Here is a 17851-nt window from a genome sequence, read left to right on the forward strand (position 1 = left end):
CCTTAGAGAAAAGTCCTATTTGGTAGATTATGTTGACTCTTTTAATATATTGTACTTCCTCTGCCCTCAAAGAGGTTATTCCAACTTGTCTCGAAAGCAAATCTACTGCCATGGAAAAGACTAGTTGTGGTTAGCAGCAAGGAAAAACAGGAGTGCTTAAGAGCGCTCTTCTTCTTTGTGAATGCTTGCCTGCTACTTTTGGAACCCTTCCCAATCTGAGGCTTCTCTCCAAATATGTTGAAGGTACAAAATCTGTTTAGCTCAGCAGTCAGCCTCACAAACACCTTGACTCCCATTGTCCCTGAGTCCTGATGGCTGCTGCAACAATACAGGATTCACATTTTCAGTTTTGCTGGTAATCAATTAAAAAATGCTGATTCCTCTGTTTTTTTTAGAATTGTTTGGTAATCACATTACCTGTTCCGTTAGGCATGTACAGCCATGAAGCATCATGTTTCTATGTGAAATAATCTGTGTATGCACTGCTGCGCCTGCAGTGGAATCACTAGAACGAACACAACACAGTTCACTTTGCTTCTTTTATTGTAAATTATGCTTTTTTTCAAACTATGTGAGCGCCACAAAGTTTTAAATTTAGCATAGCGCAATTAGATTTGGCTCAGAGTTTGGGTTTGTCAGCATTTCTGTTCTGTTACTGTTTCAGGAAGCATAATAAAGTTAAAAGCCATGGAATCACATACTAATCTGAAACCTGGCCCGTAGGCTTTCTGCTTTAGGACTTCTCTCAAAAAAAGAAAAGAAAAAGGAGGGGGAGAGTTATTTAATTTGACATTTTGTACTGAAGTGTAGGCAAATGAAACAAATGCGCGGGGAGAGCATTGTTTGTGTTTTTGTAATATGTATAACTCAAAATTGGATTATTCCTTGTTAAAGGAAATAGTATTAGGTCACGGTTCTTAGCAGAAATACTAGAGGTTTAAGAATTGCCCATGCTAGTCTTTTAGTCAAACACACAAGTTCTCAGGTTCTATCTTGCTAAATAAGCTGCTGTGGCAGTTTCAGAGCAGTTCAAATTATTGCTGAACTGTGAAACTCATAGATTGGCATTTGGCCAGGTTTCACCTTTTGTTTTTAATAGGGTTTTTTTCTTGGGGGGGGGGTACCTTCTCAATGTTTTACATTACAACAGGCTGACAACAGGATCGTTCTTTCCTGTTCCCTCCTTCCCCTTCCTACCCTCCCCCACCAGCTCTTGTCCAGCCAAGTTTCAGTTTCTCAGCTAGGTTTGAGGATTCTCTGTTTTGCCTCTGAGGCTCCTTACCTTGGGAGCAGCTGCATAACAGGCCAAAGTTCAAGGAGTTTAGATTCTGAACCCCTTTGGAGACAGAAAGGTTTATGTTTGGGAAAACTGCTGCAAGCTATTCTGAGCCCATGGGGCAGAGATAGCCATCTAATAAGTTAGCCGAGTTTGCCAGACCATCTCCCTGCTGAGCACCTGTTGCAGCAACAGCAACCACAAAGGATCTTCTGGTACCTTGAGGGCTAGTAGATTTTAGTGTGGCACCAGCTTTTATGGACTGGAGCTACTTCAACAGGTACATTAAGGTATGTGTGTATATATATGTGTGTATGGGAGCTGAATGCCAGGGAATTTCCTCCTGATTTTGGGGTGCATACAATTGCCCTGCAAGTAAGTGTGTGTGTGTGTGTGTGTGTGTGTGTGTGTCACCCACATCATAAATAAACAAACACAAACAAACAAACAAACCAGAAAACTGTCAATGGTGGAGTCAAATAACAAATGAAAGGCAAGAGGTAATGTCTTTGACAAGTCTGCGTAAAACTGAAATATTTACAAGGTAAGTATAGTGACCAACAGCAGTAATATTTTATTGATTAAAGTGCTGACCTTTAAAGCCCTAAACGGCCTCGGTCCAGTATACCTGAAGGAGCGTCTCCACCCCCATCATTCTGCCCGGACGCTGAGATCTAGCGCCGAGGGCCTTCTGGCGGTTCCCTCATTGCGAGAAGCAAAGCTACAGGGAACCAGGCAGAGGGCCTTCTCGGTAGTGGCGCCCGCCCTGTGGAATGCCCTTCCAGCAGATGTCAAAGAGATAAACAACTACCTGACATTCAGAAGACATCTTAAGGCAGCCCTGTTCAGGGAAGTTTTTAACGTGTGATATTTTACTGTATTTTTGGTTTTTATGGAAGCCGCCCAGAGTGGCTGGGGAGGCCCAGCCAGATGGGCGGGGTATAAATAATAAATTATTATTATTATTATTATTACTTATATTTTGCCTTTCCACTAAAAAAAAATTACCCAAGCCAGCAGGCAGTATAATATTAAAACGGCACAATAAGATTCTTTTGCACTTAATTCTAAGTCGTGGTTTAGTTTAAGAGGGTGAGCCTGAGCAAGCTGCAGGTTTGCTTCCTTCTCTCCTACAGCAATGCCGTGAGGAGCTTTGTAGCTCTTGCTTCTGGTTTTAACTAACCGCAACTTATGTCCAAACCTGGACAATCCATGGTTTGCCCATCTATGGCTTCCTAAAAGGAAGCCAGCTTCAAACTGTGGTTTATGAGATTGGCTTGTTTAACTAAACAATACAGTGGCACCTCGGGTTACATACGCTTCAGGTTACAGACTCCACTATTCCAGAATATTACCTCGGGTTAAGAACTTTGCTTCAGAATGAGAACAGAAATCGTGCTTTGGTGGCGCGGTGGCAGCTGGAGGCCCCATTAGCTAAAGTGGTGCTTCAGGTTAAGAACAGTTTCAGGTTAAGAACGGACCTCCGGAACGAATTAAGTACTTAACCCAAGGTACCACTGTACTTAAATTGAACGACAGTTTAGTGTGCAGACATAACACTAAACTGTGGATAATCAAAAACGGAACTGGAGGTTCCTCATCTTTTCCTTACAAACTGACCTTTCCCTAGCAAACTACAGTTCCCAGGATTATTTAGTGGAAATCATGGCTGTTAAAACATTTCAAACAGTATCATACCACATTAATGTGGGGCCCTAATTTACACAGAAATGCAGCCATCTAGCAATAGGTGACAGCAAAGCTTGGATAATTGTGTTATGTTAATTAGCAGGTGCTTGGGAAAATATATAATTGATCTAGCCCTAAACTAAAAGAAAACTCAACACACACAAACTATTTTTCAATATTCAAAAGACATTAGGTACTTGCATCACCCCGTCACAGGGGAAAAATCCAAATGGCACAGAAAAGTAATACATTTATTAGGACCAGTGAAAATGGTGCATTTTTGCTGGTCCTAATAAATGTATTACTTTAGTGTGGCAACCCAACAGTTTCATGCTATAGTTTCCCTTTGAACATCCATGGTGACTTTCAGGGCAGCAGCAATAAACTCAGGATTTGCTACCCTACCCAGTTTGAGCTATTACTTGCAGGAGTGGCACCCAGTTAAATGTTTGCAAGGTATATCGTGCCCTTACTAACTAATATTCTTTATCAGATATATTCAATCCTTAGTTACTTGGGAACAAGCCCCATTAAACTCAGAGGGACTTCTGACCTAACATGCATAGGATTACTCAAGGCTTTCATGCTTCTTGAGTTAGCTACAGAAAAAAAGCTGGTGTTTATCCCAGCCGTTGCAGCAGGTACCACTGCCCTAAGCATAGTTTATTTTCCAAAATGATTCAGAGTGCTATGCTTGCAGAATTAGCCCGCTGTGAAGAGAAATTATGCACACCATGATTATTACTGTAAATTAAAATGTTTGCCAAAGTGTGTTGAGGCACTAAAAATGAATGTCCCAGACTTGACAATTGTCCATGCAAATAAATTGGACGAGAAGCTGTTTCTGATTTAGGGGACAGGTAACTGATAAAGTAAATCTAATAAAAAATATAGTACAGTTCTTTTTCTTTCTTTTAAGTCTTAACATAAGCAGAGCTCTCATAAAGGAAAGGTCATGTGTTTTACTGGTCAGGGAGTAGCACCTCATTATTTTTCACAGCTGGGAAGCAATTTTGGGAGCTCTGACAGTTGCTGTTGCCAAGATTTACTTGTTCAGAGACATTCATGGCATGCGGTTATCTATCTATTGATAGATACTTTTCCTACATTCTGTCACATGATCCTGTGACGAAGAAATAGAGCCCAGCACGGACTGTGAACAGAGGAAGAGGCTTCTATCGGTTCCATTCGTTTCTCCTAGCTGGAGTCCACAGTTCAAATCTCAGCTCAGTTGAGTTCATTGGCTAAGCTTAAGAAAAGCCACTGTATCTCCCCTACAGCTCCTACCCCAACCCATCTGCAATAGGAAGATAATAATGCTGAAATGCCGTATAGGATTGCTTACAATTACTGATATAGTTTATTTGAAGCCCTTTGAGCACGAGCAAAAGTGTTGCTATAGATAAGAGGAGATGGTGGCGGTGGTCTCCAAAGGAACAGGAGTTCACAGGAAACGGTTCCCCATGGCACTGTTACCCAATTGTAAGCAGAAACTTACATTCTAAGCCAGTGCTGTTGTATTTGGGGGTATGCTTTTAGCTCAAGTGTTTCTGTAATGGGGAACCGTGGATCAGGCTGCAATGAAATGTTGTAGCTTTGAGAGCTGCTGCTCAAGATTCCAGACACGTCAATGCACAGCGGTACCTCGGAAGTCGAATGGAATCCGTTCCGGAAGTCCGTTCGACTTCCAAAACGTTCGAAAACCGAGGTGCGGCTTCTGATTGGCTGCAGGAAGCTCCTGCAGCCAATCAGAAGCCATGGAAGCCCAGTCGGACGTTCGGGTTCCAAATAACATTTGTATACCGGAACACTCACTTGCAGGTTTGCGGTGTTCAGGAGCCAAAACATTCAACTTGGAAGGCATTCGGGGTCCAAGGTACGACCGTATTCAACAAAAGTTGTATATAGTGAAGAAGCCAGATGCACCTCTCTTGGGAGGAAATTCCACAACCCAGGGGACAACAATCATGCTGTCAATCATTTCATTTCTCATTTTACTTTTAATGTGTATACCGCCTTTCTATATTACTATACGCAAGGCGGTTTACATGCTGAAGAAACAACAAAATAGACAGCAAAGATCACACATACAATAACAATCTGATCTGATACAAAAAAGTCAAAATGATCAGATGTTCCTTGGTGTAAAAAACAACAACCCAGTCTATAGCCTCTATGTTGTAAAATATTCAGCTGTTATACGTGGGTCCCAGGCTTTAAACAAATAAACAATCTAACAACAGTTGTTTTGAAAAGAAGAAGCACCAAATCTTGGTGTTAAGAATATATATGTGTGTCTGTGTGTGTACGTGCATGCATATATATGAATATATATGTATATGTAAGGTAGAGGACCCCTGGATGGTTATGTCCAGTCAAAGGTGACTATGGGGTTGTGATGCTCATCTCGCTTTTCAGGCTGAGGGAGCCGGCCTTTGTCCACAGACAGCTTTCTGGGTCATGTGACCAGCATGACTAAACCGCTTCTGGTGTAACATATGTGTGTATATTTTTGTGTGTGTGTGTAGACATAGACCATAAATTTAAAGCAATTTTTCTTAATCATTTTTCATTGCATTTCCACAGTCAGTCATCAGGGATGGCTCTGCTTAACCTCCCGGCCCCATCAGTGTTGCTGTCTTGGAATCTGTTTCTGGAGAATTGTCGTTTTCGTCATCTTTGTTATTTGGGCTGGCCAGATTCTTGCCTGTCTTCTAAAGAGTTTGACATGGGATTCATTGCTATAGCATATTCATTCCAGGGAGGTCGGGTGGAGCAGAGGCGAAGAGCGTTGGACACAGGTCACGGTTTGAGGACAAAGGTTGAAGAGCGCCATCAATTTCCCATCTGACAGATGCTAATCGTGGGGCCGGATGTTAATGGATGTCAATGGATAGGACCTGACATTCTGATGAGTCCACTGCTTCATTTTAAGTTTGTGCCAGAGTTGCGATGTGATGGATGTGCTGGCTGAAGTAAAGTTTGACAGTTTGATGAGCAACGAGCCTTCCAGTTCATCTTGCAAATAATGGAGATTGGTGGCGTTTGCCATCATCTGGAAGTACAGCTGGCCACGGCCTTTGTCCTGCTATAGAAAAACTAGTTTCCCAGAAGTGCTTGCTTTTCCCACTAAGCACAGCCTGCCCCAAAGGACAACATGGTGCCCAGTTCCCAATTCCATGCACAGCAGCTGAATGGACTGTCAACTGAATCATACTTTGACAATGGCAATAGGATAGTGTCCTCCAGGAAACCTGATGGCAACAAGCTAGCTTAGGGGACACAAAGCAAGCCTGTGTCACACAGCTCTGATTTCCAACAGGTGTGAATAGCCAGGGACTTCCATTGGTGCCCGCTGGAACCTACAAGGGTCAGATTTAAGGTGCTGGTTTTGACCTTTAAAGCCCTTCATGGCCTAGGACCCTCATACCTACGGGACTGCCTCTCCTGGTATGCCCAACGGAGAGCCTCAAGGTCCATAAATAGCAACACCCTAGTGGTCCTGGGCCTTAAGGAAGTTAAATTAGCTTCAACCAGAGCCAGGGCCTTTTCAACACTGGCTCCGGCCTGGTGGAACGCTCTGCCTCATTTCCACAGGGCCTGTAAGACAGAGTTGTTCCGCCTGGCCTTTGGCTTGGAGCCAATTTGATTCCCTCCCCCTCTTTCTTTTTTCTTTTTCCTTTCTCCTGTGATGAGGCTGCATTTTAATGTTTCAATGTTTCAATGTTGTATTTTAATCTTGTTTTTAAGTTGTATTCATTCAACTTGTTTTTATTATTGCTTGTTAGCCGACTGAGCCCGGCCTTGGCTGGGGAGGGCAGGGTATAAATAAAACATTATTATTATTATTATTATTATTATTATTATTATTACAACCTAAGGCCTTCTCACACATTGCCACCAGGCATATAGGAAGTTGCCATATGCAGTGTCAGAGCATTGGTCCATTTACCTCAGTATTTTCTACACAGACTGGCAGCAGCTCTCCAGGGCTTCAGACAGGGACAGTCGCAGCCCTACCTCTGAGCCAGGCAATGGACACATGCAGGTCACACAGCGTGTGGGGTGCCAGTGGGACCGTTGCCTCAGGCTGGGCCCAGTGCATCCTGGCCTGTTGCTCCTCTCCGCCTGCCAAGGACCATGTCAGCTGGCCAGGCTCCCCCCTGTGTGGGCAGACAGGTGGCTCAGTGCGGCCCTGCTTTGCTCTGGTGGGAGTGTGGTCGCTCCGGCAGTGTTGGTGTTGAGGGCTGGTGCTTCCTTGTCCGGCTCCCATATATCCCCTGCTTGGTGCACCTGCCCTCCTGGTGCACACACCCGCCCCGGGCACAAGCAAGCAACGCTATGCCTCTGGACCAGGGGTCAGCAAACTTTTTCAGCAGGGGACCGGTCCACTATCCCTCAGACCTTGTGGGGGGCAGGACTATATTTTTTGGGGGGAGAATGAACGAATTCCTGTGCCTCACAAATAACCCAGAGATGCATTTTAAATAAAAGCACACATTCTACTCATGTAAAAACACACTGATTCCCGGACTGCCCACGGCCAGATTTAGAAGGCGATTTGGCTAGATCCGGCCACTGGGCCTTAATTTGCCCACACAATAGGGCAGAACAGCCAACCTTAAAGGATGGGCTGGTTCACATAAGATGATCTGGTCTTTCAACTAGCTTCTTCTCAATTGAACCAATATACATGCTTGATTATAGTGCTACTGTGCAGAACATAGTTAGCTTTGCTCGTAAGGAAGGCTCTGGTGTTTTTTTGGTTTTATTTTTGTGTCTGTTGTTAGAAGGGATGAGACAGACTCTCTGATCTTATTTAATTATTATGTATCATTTCTACAGTGCTGTAGTTACACTGCACTAATCCAGCCGAGGTCTATTATCAAGCTGAGTTCAGGTTCTTCCATATAGGGGAATATTTACACCTACGAGGCCATTTCTTTTCCGTTTGATTACTTCTCTGGTTGTTCCAAACAAAACAAAACATTCAGATGCGCTAGGAGCAGACATACCAATTTAGCAGTCCGTATGATCATTTGATGTTAAGTAATTAACAAAATAGGATTGCCTTCAAATGATTCATACTTGACCTTAGATGGTTTGGCTACTGAGGTGGCTGTGAGCAGGATTCAGACACCTCTGATACTTAGCGACAGAAAATAAAAATGGAATCAGCTATTTCGTCTAGTTCAGAACTGACTGGATTTCCTTCCTGAGTGCCACAATGCAAGGAATTTTTTTTAATGTATGAGGAGATTTGGTCAATCAGGAAGAGTAATGTAAGATGTCTTGTAGCCATCTTGCTCTTCAGAGTCATCTACTTGGCAGAAGGGCAGAGCAGGCAGAGGTCAGTGTCTTTGAAAAGAACGGAATAGTGTCACAATATTCACAGGTGCAGATTGATTTTTTTGTACACTGAAATACCACCTTTTCTTCTATCATGGACCCCAAAGTATTTGTGGTTCCAGGAGGTTTTTCATCCAACCACTGATAGGCCCAGACCTGAAAAGAAAAAAAGGTGAATCTGTTGCTCTAGGGCAGGCATGGCCAAACTTGGCCCTCCAGATGTTTTGGAACGACAATTCCCATCATCTCTGACCACTGGTCTTGTTAGCTAGGGATGATGGGAGTTGTAGTTCCAAAACATCTGGAGGGCCTAGTTTGGCCAAGCCTGCTCTAGGGCAACAGAACAATCCATTTCATTGCAGAAACCTAACGTTCTGGAATGCACTCAAAATCCTCATGCAAAATACTAATATAAAGGACCCAATAGATGTCCTTTTATTAACAAGAGTGAACAAAACATGGCAGCTTCACCATAAATGTGTAAAGGCAAAGGTAAAGGTACCCCTGACAGTTGCAGACAACTCTGGGGTTGCAACGCTCATCTCGCTCTATAGGCCGAGGGAGCCGGCATTTGTCTGCAGACAGCTTCTGGGTCATGTGGCCAGCATGACTAAGCCGCTTCTGGCGAACCAGAGCAGCGCATGGAAACGCCGTTTACTTTCCTACCGGAGCGGTACCTATTTATCTACTTGCACTTGACGTGCTTTTGAACTGCTAGGTGGGCAGGAGCAGGGACTGAACAATGGGAGCTCACCCCGTCGCAGGGATTCGAACCGCTGACCTTCTGATCATATTAGAAATGCATGCAAAGCAAAATATTTTTTTTTTTTTAGATTTCAAAGTTTTATTTTTGCTTCTTATATTGATACCCACAGCACATTGCAAGACAGCATAATTCCAGAAAAGGGTGAGTCTTCATACAATTAACAATTAAATTAGAAATAATAGAAATCTTAGAAATCCAAATAACAACATAAATCCCTAAATAACGAAATGTTCCCCACATGGCTCAGTTTTTATTCATATGGTATGAAATGGTGGCTCCTATACTGGTAGGTAAACAAAAACATTCTGTAACATCCGATATAGACTGATAGAACTGTGTCCTTGTCACGGGTAGCACAAACCCAACAACAATAAACATATAGTGACCCAATTGCCACACACTTCTATAAAGGAATTAACATAAGAAGACATATATCTCCTTTTTTCTTCTATTTTCAGGTACAGTGTCTACTTCAGCATTTTAAGTCCCTGCCTGATGTTCAGAGTTTCCCTGCCTTCTGCTCACACTAATGTAAGCATCACATGTGGAAAAAGGGTTAAAAGTCAATGCCATTTTGGAATGTAGAAACAGAAGCAGGGGGTTGTAGAATTGGGAAGTTGTAGCTCATTTTTCTTCTACAAATCACTTCCCACAGCAAAAAATCAAAATCAAGAAGAATACATTTCATGATATTAATTATGAATAATAATCATTCTTATTAATCATAGAAATGGATTGTAATAATAGCACTCTGTTCAGTTTTGTTTAGATTCATGTAGAATATTATACTGGATCGTCGTGTCACAGCTGAAGGAAGATGATAATAGACTGGAACAATTTGGAGGAGAGCTATTAGAATGATAAAAGGGAAAGTTGTACTGTGGAAGGAAAGTCCAGCAGAGGAAAGAGGGCACGCTGCATCCAGACTGAAGTCAAAAAATTAGCAAGACAGGGTCAGTTTAAATATATTTGAAGTCTGGAAGCTTTCCCTTCACACTGAAGTCACAGTCAGGTCCCACAGGGGAGAGTGTTTGGTCCTGCAAGTGGTTTGGAAGAATGTCTTATCAGAAACGTGGACATATTGTAGTAGACTACTAAGGGGTTATTTTAAAAACAGCAATTTTCTTGAAAAGCCAAACACTTGCAGGCACAAACAGCATTGTATGTGGGATCGCATAGGACCACCCTGATAGCATCATGAGCACATATAATCATGAATGTGCAATGAAAATAACTGGAAGAACTCATTTTAATGTGGGAATAAGGTGTTTGTACTGTTGATATTGTTGTGTATCACTTGACAATGACTATTCCCCCCCACAGGAGAAGAAAAGGCCAAGGAGTAAACTTGGCTGGGGAAACCCAGCCAGATGGGTGGGGTATAATAATAATAATAATAATAATAATAATAATAATAATAATAATAATACAGAATGAAGCCCCTAAGATAGTTGTATGGTGTTTTGTACGCTTCTTTCTGGCAAATCTTGCAGCCAAGCTGGTACCAAATGGATTGCTCTGCTTTCCTTAGGACCACATCAGTGAGGCTGAGGGTGGGGGCCTTGTTGTCTGGGGAGCCCAGGACCTCCATGCGCACTGCTCAGGCTTGCACCCTGGGGAAGTCACTTTGGTGCTGCTAATGCAGCGGTTTGACTTCACCTTCAGAGGCACACTCCATTGTCTCTCGAGACAGATGGATGTGAACAACAGTCCCAGGTAGGAGCCCAAGGAGCCAGCTGTAAGACCTTTTCATCTGGAGTTATTCTGACTTTAATTCTTATTTGGTTTTAATATGTAGTTATGGGTCCCATGCCTCCAGGACCGGTGAGACTGAATTAAATTAAATGATTATCTGGGGGTGGTTGGCCCACTCCTTTCAGATCCCTTTTGATCTGTGCTGTGCACAGTCCCCAGGTTAAAAGCAAGACTGAATCCCCCAGGCAAACCACCTGGTTTTTTCTTTGGTATGAGCCGCTCAAAGAAGTTGCCTCCATATGCCCCCCCCGGCCCTTCTCAGAGTGCGTCTCTGCACCTAGGGCTCTCCAACTTTTTCATTAGGCAACCTGCTTCAGGGTCTGAGGGTGGATTGATGAGGAATTGTCCACTGTTACATGAGTGTTCAGCTGCTTCTTAGAACAAGAAGAGGAAAATAACAGAGCACCAGATGTTGTTCCTATAAGAACATTGCAGAAGATTCCTCTGCCACTCTGCTGATCACACTGAGAACTGGAGTATACATTTTGACATCTTCATAGAACATTGTGGGGGTAAACTGTGGACCTCCAGATTTTTTGGGACTAGAATTCCCACCATCCCTGACAATTGCTTGGGGCTGATGGGAGTTGGAGTCCAACAACACTGGAGAGTCTTAGGTTCCTCAGCCCTGACTTAGAGGCCTGGTGCAGGCATAATGCTACCTAACATCCTGGAAGCCCCCTGTGGGCTCCTGCGCACCTCTCTGTTCTCCTTGTACCTCCTCTCTCCTACGGGCATTTGCTTCCCTTATACCTGTTATGTCCTGAGCTTGGATCCTAGAACAATAGGCAGGTAGGCTCCTAGCATGCAACAACCTGATTGGCCTGCAGTAGCAGCCCAATCAGGCTCCAGGAGGGAAGCAGAATCAGCCAATCAGACGGAACCCATTGTGTAAATAATGTATATAAAGCCTGAGGTTTGGGGGGGAACTCACTCACTCACAGATTTACGAGCTGCAATAAAGAGCATGAAATCACTACGCGACTCCGAGTATATTTCAAGACCTAACTGGTTTGTGCTACATCTGCACTGGCATTTTTGCTAATCATAGTTGTCCCCAACTGCAGTTTGAAAACATGCTTGATGGACCATGTTTGCGAACTGTGGCGTGGTTTGGCACCAATTGCGGTTAGCTAAAATGCAAGAGCAAAGGTATCGCTAGCCATAATTAGCTCCCAGACTGAAAGGGATTGTTGTTCTCAGTTTTCTAACTAACAAAGTCTGTTAGCTGGCACCAGGGTCTTTGTTTAAAGAGTCACACTAGTTTCTTCAAGCCATTCAGCGTGGTCATATAGAAGGGCTCCCAGAAACATTGAAATGGCCCCACTATGCACAATGAATGCACCACAGCAGCTGTCTGGGTATGATTCGGGGGCAATCCTGACCAATCTGGACGCAGTGTTCAGTGGGTACAGAATATCTGCAAATTTGGAAGATGTGAATCTCTCCTAAACTCTATTAACCCTTTGTTCAACACTTCTAGATGCTCTACAAGATGGAAGAAGTACTAGGATAGAAGTGCTTAAAATGCTAGAAAATAAGAGATCAAAGTCACAGATCAAAGCATTCAAGGTGGCTTGGCATTGATTCTTTCACACAACCATTTCAATAAGAGACTATCTGACCGGCATGCTAATACAAGCAAACCTTACAGTGTCAGCAACCTACAAATTAGAGGTAGACACTGGGAGACTTTTTTCTCTTTTAAAAAGCCTTTTCAAATTTGAAGAGGACTGAGTTTGCCAGCAGTGTGTAGGGGAAAGGGTAAGCCTGGGAGATGCTTCCTGTTCCAATGTTTCATACAGAAGGGAATTCAGAAAAAAAGAATCCATGAACTGAATGTCATGGGATGCGCATAATTTTTCATTTAAGAGTATTAATTGGGGAAAGCTAGGTCTAGCAAAGAGGAGAGGGGTGCCGCAGCTGGCATTATGCCGAAATGTTGGTGTGTGAGCGAATGGACAAATGGCCAGATCTTTAATGGGTGGTTGGAGGTTTATGGTTTTCAAAGTGGGTTCCTGAGAGCTCTGTGAGTCTTCAGAAAGAAGATCAGCAACAGTGGACAAACATTGCTGGCAGACGGCTTGCCTACAACTGCCCACAATTACAACTCTGTAACGTACAACTGCAGGAGAATGTGGATGTCTTGCATTCATCAGGGCAATGTCAAGATGCAACAAGACTGACCAGTGCTCCTCATGAGAAGGACATTCGCCACATTCACACCATACATTTAAAGCACTTTTATATCATTTAAAACAGTCATTGGCCTTCCCCAAAGAATTCTGGGAGCTGTACTTTGTTGAGGGCACTGAGCATTGTTAGGATACCCCTATTCCTCTCACAGAGTTCCCTGTGAGGATGGATGGATTGGTAAACTCCCCTGAGAAGCATCAGGCAATCTCCATTTTCATTTCCCATAATGCTCCTGATGTAGTGCTGCTCCAGAGCCTTGTGACAAGTACAAAATGGTGGCCAGGGCGTTTATTTTTTTAAAAAAATTCTAAACGGGAGGGGATGCATACATAGAAAATGATATACAATATTTTACAATATGCAGAGCTTCTGTGGCATATAGCAATGAGGGAAGAGTTCCCTGAAGGCAGAAAATTTGAAAGCCCCTGATCTCGGTAGGTCCGGATTGGAGTAACAGTGATCCCTTTCCTCACCTGTAGTTTGCTGACTCTTGTCTCTCGTCTCCTGCTGATAAAATACCTTTGAAATGAAATTGATTGTAGGCAAACTGCTGATAACCTTTGGTTAATTAAAGCCTTCTCAGAGAGCAGAAGTATTATGCCAGTTATGAAGTAACTCTGCACATTTCTGCGTATCTGTACCACGCGGTTGTCAGGAAACAAAATACTTGGTGTAGCCTGGCATAACATTAAGCAGACGCTTATTCCCTTCACAGAGCTACAATTCTCAGAATGGTTTAGCAGTCAATCCCGCTTCAGAGGAAACTCTGGAAACTGTAGCTCTGTGAGGGGGACTAGGTGCTTCCTAACAACTCTCAGCGCCCTAATAAACTACAGCTCCCAGAAGTATTTAGAGGAAGCCATGACTGTTCAAAATGGTATCATGGTGCTTTAAATGTATGATGTGAATGTGGCCGTAATTACAACCTGGGAAAGAGAAGGATCTCTATTATGAGCATGCTCAGTAGCAAGTTATCTGAAAACACTAGATGATACTGTTGCAAGCCAGCCCAATTTCCAAGCGGTGTGAGTTTCCAGGGGTTCCAGGTGCTCACCCAGGGTCCTTTGGAATGAGGAGCAGCAGAGACTTTGTGATTCATGGTTTATTTATACATATATTCAACCTGAGCCTTAGCACCCCAAGAGGGTCTTGCTTCTCCCATAGCCACAGCCTTGGATTCAAGCAAAAATCTGGCATGATTCTGACCCTCTGCCTTCCCAGCCTGCTGCCTTGCTTCCAGCTTTTAGCTCAGCATTAACTCAAGTCTGCACTCTGGCCTTTGTTTTTCTAGCTACCAGCGAGTTGACCCAGATGAATCTAGATACTGAGGGAGATGCCTTATACATCTGAAAAGCGGTTGGGCCAGAGGTGGGGAAAGTGTGGACCCTCTGGATGTTGCTGGTCTAATATCTAAGACCAAAAGTTTAACCACCCCATGTCACACGTGACTTCTTTTTTGTGGTTGGCTCAGCGTTGTCTTAACCCTCCCGTTGTTAAGCTCTGCCGTAAGCTGCTCCAGCCTGAATCGCAAACACAAAATGCCAAGCTAAAGATCAGCATTTTTGAAAAGAGAGTCAATCCCAAGCCCTTTTCATACCTGCTTGATATAGATACACTGCAGAGAGCAGAAAAGCGCAGAAATACAATTGTTTTTGTGCTGCAGGTAACCTTTAGCATGGTAATTGCAGTCTCCATGTTAGGGTTCATTGTTTCAGGGCTTAAATGTATTTTGCCATTATCCTTTCAAGCTCCAATGGCAATATGAGCTGAAATATGTACCAACATGCCTCTGTTTATTGCCAAGCAGAGACTTAATCCTATGCTATGTGCGTTTTTCTGAAGCCAGTCGGTGCACCAGTGATTTAGTTATATAAAACAGTGAGCTCAGAACCTTGCCCATCAACCTTTGTTTTGATTGGATTTTTTAAAAAATACCTGGCTGTGTATGTTGCATAAGAAGTACTATAAAAATAAGTTTGTACACCACAATATTGAGCTGTGTTACATAACAGAAAGTAAAATAAAACTCTACCTTTATTTTCTTTTTGGAAAGAATGCAATTTCACTTCAAGTCTGGTTTGTCTTGCTCTGGGGGCACTTGGATGGAGCAGCCCAGCGAAAACAAGTTTAGTGTCGCGAGAAGCTTATTGGGCTAAGAACAAGAAGCTCCGGAATTTCTGAGTTCTTCTGTCCATCATAAAAGGAAGTATCACTTGGGCTTTAGAAGCCAAACACATTCCATTTCACAGGTGCTGCCTGATGCTGGTCAGGTAGGGAAAGTGGCTTGTAACAAGCCCATGGAGCTGACTCACTGAGCCTCTGTGACAGAGAAGGGTTGTAGTATCAGCTCTGCATCCAGAAGGTTACATGTTCAATCCCTGGCATCTCCAGGTAGGGCTGAGAGACATACCTTCCTGAACCACAGTCAGCGGTAGATAACATTGAGCTAGATGGACCAATGTTCTGACTTTGTTTGACTTCCTATGTCAGTGTGGTGTAGTGGTTAAGAGTGGTAGACTCGTAATCTGGTGAACTGGGTTCACTTCCCTGCTCCTCCACATGCAGCTGCTGGGTGACCTTGGGCTAGTCACACTTCTCTAAAGTCTCTCAGCCTCACTCACCTCACAGAGTGTTTGTTGTGGGGGAGGAAGGGAAAGGAGAATGTTAGCTGCTTTGAGACTCCTTAGGGTAGTGATAAAGTGGGATATAAAATCCAAACTCCTCCTCTTCCTATGACAGAGGGCTGGACTCCTGGACACCTGGGATAGGACAAGATAGCCTGCCTGGCTTCCATTCATCCTGGGAGCCTTACATGAACACTCTCCTGCTGCATCCTCTATCAGTAGCAACTAGGGTCCTCCAACTGGTGTTAGCCTTCAGCTTCCAGAAGTTCCAAATAGCACAGCCAATGGACATGGATGATAAGAATTGTCCAACAACATCAGTGGGGGTTACATATTTCCCATCCCTGAACTCAGGAGAAACAAACAAATCTCTCTCAACAGCTGGGTTTAGGGACTGGAAGACAGGCATTGTAAGAGAGATGGGGCTGGAGAAGTGATGGGGTAAACAGAGGGAGAATGTTTTAAAGGACTCCATTGGTTCACGTTCCCTCCTCTGTTTAGTGGTTAAGTGGGGAAAACTCTCATGGATTCTGCACAAGGGCTACTAAAATTCTAGAACACATCTTGTTCCTGCCCTTTTCTTTCTGGATGCTTCCAGGCTGTGGCTATTTTGGGCTGGAATTTGATCATATACTGAAAAATTCAGGTTACACAAAGCTAGCTGGCTTACACAACAAATCTGCTTCCCCCAAAGAGCAGACTTTCTCCTATTTGCATTGGTAAAATGTGAAATAGCACTTGCTTTGATACCATTTCATCTAACCTCCCTGCAAACAAATCAGGACAAATGTTCATTAAACAGGCAGGTCATCTGAATGTGCTCCCTGTCTCCTCTTGTGGTATGGAGTGTCAAGAACAGGCAACAGATAGGCTTCTTGGCTGGGTTATTTATTTATTTTTACAGTTCTATTCAGCTTTACTTCCATGGGACTCATGACAGTGCAATGGGATCCCTGTGGGGACTGCTTTGCAGGTGCTGACTAGGGAGCCGCAGACGGAGGGAGAATTAGGAGGCCTTCTCCCTTCCATGATGAAGGTGAAACTGATCCTCCAACTGGTTGTTTTCAAAACTCGGAAATATTATATATTACAATGGAATTTAATGGTTTTTGCCTGAGAGCTTGTAACAGTGGGCGGGCGAATAAAAAAGGGCCAATAATGATGCCCAGGAAGGCAAGAAATACTTGATAGGCTTGACAGCCTCTGCTTCTTGTCCTGCCCTGAATTGTCAGTCTATGGCTAGATCTAGACACATTACAGAAGCATTTCAGTTAAACACATTGTAAACTCGTACGGGGAAATCCGGTAGGGAAAGACGGGATTCCACAGCACCATCTGGTGTCACAGTGTTATATCACATATAAAACGCTTTATCTAGCTGAGTCCTCGCCTTAGAGTGCCTCTGCCAGTCAGCCCAAATGATTTGGCTGCCAATTAAGCCACCACTATCTTTAGCTCCAATCCCTCAATAATTCCTAATGTGTTTTTAATAAGTCCATAAATCAACCCCCTGCATGTTTCTTATCACCAGTGGTTATATTATTTTCCATGAGACAGGCAGTGACTCCAATTACCATCGAAAGGGCATGAAGACAAGGATTATCTGAGAATGGGTTAATTATTACATGCTAACTGGGAACAGTTTTACTACTCTGTGGAAAGACACCTGTCTCACACTTGTCAAGAGTTCTGTGGATCTTGTGTTATTCTGAATTTATCCACTTTGTGAAACCCTGGTTGTGTCACAGCTCTCGAGAAGTACCTAAAGTGGAAGATTATATACCGTAGGTATGAGAGAACTATTGAGGTGTGTGATTGCATGACCTATTGGGCCATAGTTATTAATAATCTCTGGTCATTAAGCCCTCAGTCTGAGGAAAGTACCTCTGCCTTGTAGCTGTGACAGAAGAATTTGAAAAATGCTACTTTAATGAAAATGTTTCTTTTTGTCTGGATGGGATATAAACCTTTTATTTCCCTTTTTGAAGAGGGAAATGTCTGTTTAAGCAGAACTCTCTGGAGGCAGGAAGAATCCCATTTTGACAAATATGTGTTTCGTTGGGGCAGTGGTGGAATGATTATAGCCAGGAGCCTGTCCCAATCCTTATGTGCAACAAGGGCAATGGAAAGGCCACACAACAGTAGGCCATTGGGAACGTTTGAACAACTTGCATCAATCCAATATGTTTCAAGAAA

At 43.4% G+C, this 17851-nt stretch overlaps 1 long non-coding RNA gene across 1 annotated transcript; it reads left to right on the forward strand.

The window, feature by feature from the left end:
* Nucleotides 1–14985: 14985 nt before the first annotated feature.
* LOC128423843 (uncharacterized) lies at nucleotides 14986–16471 on the forward strand. The gene is made up of 2 exons (XR_008332878.1): nucleotides 14986–15422; nucleotides 15771–16471. It is a non-coding gene; the product is annotated as an uncharacterized LOC128423843 (long non-coding RNA).
* The last annotated feature ends 1380 nt before the right edge of the window (nucleotides 16472–17851 follow it).

Source organism: Podarcis raffonei, chromosome 12 (assembly GCF_027172205.1).
Source record: "Podarcis raffonei isolate rPodRaf1 chromosome 12, rPodRaf1.pri, whole genome shotgun sequence".
NCBI lineage: Eukaryota > Metazoa > Chordata > Lepidosauria > Squamata > Lacertidae > Podarcis > Podarcis raffonei.